Source organism: Mustela erminea, chromosome 8 (genome assembly GCF_009829155.1).
Source record: "Mustela erminea isolate mMusErm1 chromosome 8, mMusErm1.Pri, whole genome shotgun sequence".
NCBI classification, from domain to species: Eukaryota; Metazoa; Chordata; class Mammalia; order Carnivora; family Mustelidae; genus Mustela; species Mustela erminea.
In genome coordinates, this window is record NC_045621.1 from 69,340,542 (window position 1) to 69,344,852 (window position 4,311).

At 41.5% G+C, this 4,311-nt stretch overlaps 1 protein-coding gene across 1 annotated transcript in view; it reads right to left on the minus strand.

Moving 5' to 3' along the window:
- Positions 1-4,085: 4,085 nt before the first annotated feature.
- Positions 4,086-4,311, minus strand: part of OLA1 (Obg like ATPase 1) — a 175,562-nt gene continuing 175,336 nt past the window's right edge. Inside the window, exon 11 of the mRNA XM_032355977.1 lies at positions 4,086-4,311. This exon is cut by the window's right edge and continues 284 nt beyond it. The gene's annotated coding sequence lies outside the window, so the exon portion shown is untranslated.

The following is a 4,311-nucleotide window of genomic DNA, read 5'->3' on the forward strand; positions in this document are numbered from 1 at the left end:
GTGGAGGGAGAAACAGGCTCTTCGCTGAGCAGGGTGCTTGATGTGGGGCTTGATTCCAGGACTCTGGGATCATGACCTGAGCGGAAGGCAGACGCGTAACTGACTGGGCCTCCCAGGTGCCCCGGCACTAAGCAGTTTGAGCATCGTACATTTATAAACTCATTTCAGTCCACAATCACCCCATGAGGGAGGTCCTATTACCCCTATTTGAGATCTGAGGAAATGAAACTTGCCTAACCAAGGTCGCACAACCAGGAAGCAGTACAGCCTGGATTCAAACCCTGGCCTCCTGACTCGTATGAGCTCCTACACCATTTCTTATTTATATATCAGAAACATCTTTTACTGTACATGAAAGAACCTGACATTCTAGTTTGGAAATTAGACTCTCAGAAGTTTGGAAAATGTTACACAGAGCAGAGACTGAGCTGAGAAAACAGGTCCGGAAGCCTGCAAAGCCAAGGACCATGCAGGCATATGGTTTGAGAACTCTAATGTGCTGCCTGCATGGTCAAGTGAGTTCCCTCATTCATTCATTCATTCATTCATTCATCACAAGTAGGCAGAGACTAAGGCACAGAGAGAGGGGGAAGCAGGCTCCCTGCCAACCAGAGAGCCTGATGTAGGGCTCGATCCCAGGACCCTGAGATCATGACCTGAGCTGAAGGCAGAGACTTACCCCACTGAGCCTCCCTGGTGTCCCCCCTTTTTTTTAAACATATGTATTTCCTTGTTGCAACAGGAGGATTCTTATTGAGATACTGATTTACAAGTGGTTCAGGATACTCACCGATCAGGAAGGCAATTCAAAAACTCTGTTTTTATAGGGGCCCCAAATCAATTAGGAGACCAAAAAGTCACACCTAGCCCTTTTTTTCCTATCATCATAGTGCATTTTTAAAAAGCTTAAAATGAGATCAATTTTCTTCCCTAAGCAGTTTGCCATTAGAAACAACATTTCTGGGGGTACCTAGGTGGCTCAGGTTGTTAACTGTCTGCCTTTGGCTCAGGTCATGATTCACAGGTCCTGGGATAGAGCCCCGTGTCAGGCTCCCAGCTCAGCGGGAAGTCTGCTTCTCCCTCTCTCACTCTGCCTCTCCCCCCACTTGTGCTCCCTTTGTCTCTCTCAAATGAATAAATAAAATCTTTTTTAAAACCCCACACATTTCTGAAATCTCCAGCAAAATAAAAAGGGCATTAAGTATACATAAGTAGAGGACACCTGGGGGGCTCAGTGGGTTAAGCCTCTGCCTTTAGCTCAGGTCGTGATGTCAGAGTCTTTGGATCGAGCCCCGCATCAGGCTCCCTGCTCAGCGGGGAGTCTGCTTCTCCCTGTCACTCTCTCTGCCTGCTCTCTCTCTCTCTCTCAAATAAGTAAATCTTTTAAAAATAAAAAAATATACATATGTAAGTAGACTAGTCCTAAAAATGTAAGAAACAGGGAAAGAAGGTATTTTCTGTCTCTGATTCTTCATTTTTTGGAAGATTTTATTTTAAAGCAATCTCTACACCTGACATGGAACTTGAATTCATAGCCTCAAGATCAAGAGTCACATACTCTACTGACCTAGTCGGGGCCCAGGTCTATCTCTGACTCTTTGAATGGGAGGGGATAGAGCTGTTAAAAAGAATCTTTGAGAATATAATACAAAGAGATAACTTGACACAAACATCCATGTGGGTTTTTTTTTTTTAAAGATTTTATTTATTTATTTGACAGAGAGAGATCACAAGTAGATGGAGAGGCAGGTAGAGAGAGAGAGAGAGAGAGAAGCAGGCTCCCCGCTGAGCAGAGAGCCCGACGTGGGACTCGATCCCAGGACCCCGAGATCATGACCTGAGCCGAAGGCAGTGGCTTAACCCACTGAGCCACCCAGGCGCCCCTCCATGTGGGTTTTGATGTGGGAAATTCATTTATCATGAGTAAGACGACTTGTTCTCCAAACAGAGCTGGAAATTTCTAAGTGAACAGAAGCTTCACTCATAACTATGTAAATGATGAGAAGTATCCGTGCTCTTTGAGGGGCTCTGGCTCTAATCTGAGCCATGCCCACAGGGCAAACTATGAAGGCAATAGGATAGAACTAAACCAAGTGCTATCACACTTCATTCAAGCTCTGGGCACAAATCTAATCCCTTCTAACACAAATTTGACTAAGATGGATCTACAGATAGGTGAAAAAGTATTCACTTGTAATCCTAAAAATCCATCCATTATCAGCAGTAATTGGAGGGAAAACATGAAGATGCAGGCATGTACCCAGTTAATTATATATATCAAAGGTCTTGGGATTCTCAACTTTTGTAGAAAATACATTTTGTACACGTATCATGTTGAAGAACTTGTAACCACATCAAACATTTTTGGCATTTAATTTCAGCCCCTAACGAATACAGCTACCTCAAAACTAACTTCTTTCTCTTATTAATGGCTCTGTTCTACAATGCACAATTATCACATTAGGAGTTAGGCAGAAAGTAAAATTACACAACCTTAAAGGCTTTTTAATGAGATTTCAAACTTCTCTAAGAAGTCTATGCAATTTGGAGAAGACTCAAAAGCAAGAGATTTGATTTCTTCTTATATTGCTGAAATCTTTAACAAATCCACTAATCTATACATTCTTCCAATACAGAAAAATAACAATTTTCATAACAAACATGGTCAGCTCCTCCTGTGCCTGAGTTTTCTGTTTTATTTAGTTCTTAAAAACAAACAAACAAATTAAAAAACACCTTTCTTTCTGGGTGCCTGGGTGGCTCAGTCGTTAAGGTCTGCCTTTGGCTCAGGTTGTGGTCCCAGGGTGCTAGGATCGAGCCCCACTTTGGGCTCCCTGCTCACCGGGGAGCCTGCTTCTCCCTCTCCCACTTCCCCTGCTTGTCTCTGTGTCTCTCTGTCAAACAAATAAAATCTTTGAAAAAATATAAAAAATAAGAATAAATCAGAAGAAACCTTTCCACTGATTCTTTTTCTTCTGTTTACTAATTTTTTATGTTAGCAGAAGACCGGCATTTGATTCTCAAAAGGAACATAGTCAATAGAGAGCTTCTAAATTTTATTCATTACTTAACCAATTCTTTATTTTTTTTCATTTTTTAAACCAATTCTCTTAAACATCCTTTCCTATGTAAAGCCATATTTCCTTTAAAATTACTCCTTTTCTTGCCTTTTGTGCTACGCTAAGTAACTTTCCATGTTAAGTTTGTGTGTGTATGTGTTTTGCTATTTCCTTATCTTTGACGTGACAAAGTGATAACGGGGGCTAACGGCATTCCACGGAGTCTGCCCTCCACTGAAATGGTCCTGTGATCACAGGCCACCACGGATGGGCCATGGATGGGGACAAGGGAGGTTGTGCCAGAGTACGAACATTGGAGAGAAAGTGAGGCTCAGGGATGAGGAGACTCTACTATCATCGTAAGAGAAGAAGGTAACGTGGCAAAAAGTCTCCAAATGGCCGAGTTGTAACCATTTTCTTTCAGAGTTTTCCACTATAATTTTCAAAAGTGCTTAACTTATGCACACTAAAATTTTAACTAGTCTAAAATATCTTAACAGAAAATACAAGAAAAGGTATAGATTTCAAGCTCTAATCTTTTTAGTAGTGGACTTTGACACTCACTGTGGAATTGAAACAAGGATATAACCCACCAGACACAAATGGGATAGAGTCTTCACAATGAATCCGTAATTTCAAAGGAAATATTAAAAATGAATACACTTCTCAGTACAGTCAGAACTAACAAAAATCCCTTAATTTTTGAAGCAGAATTTTTTTCCCCAGCATTGTCTTCTTTTTGGTCACAGTCTATCTATGTCACATCCTTCGTAACGTCATTGCTATCATCTTTCAAAAACTGTCCATCTACAAATTAATTAACTTTCTCGAGACGAATCCCTGGTATACTATTCTTCTGATTCCCATGAAAGGCTCACTTTTCAGATACAACTGCAGCTGCCCCACACTGCCAGTGACTGTGTCACACACACGCCTGGAAATTCTGTAATCAGCAGCCACCAGGTGCCGTATCGCATTCAGCACGCCACAGCCAGTCAATACAGACATCCCCAAACACACCAAGGCTGGTTTTGTCAAATGTTTTATTGAGTGTAGACATCTGGAGTACTGTAAAACATGCATTATCTGTAGATTCAAAAAAGGAGCAAGCCACATTGTCCTCACTGTCAAATGTGTCAGGCTTGGCATACATGATGGAGATTAATGAAGTATCATGAGAGTAATATGGTTCCTGAAAAGCTTCTACAATTTGGAGTAGGGTCTTAATCACGTGAAAAGCAAAGCTGTTCAC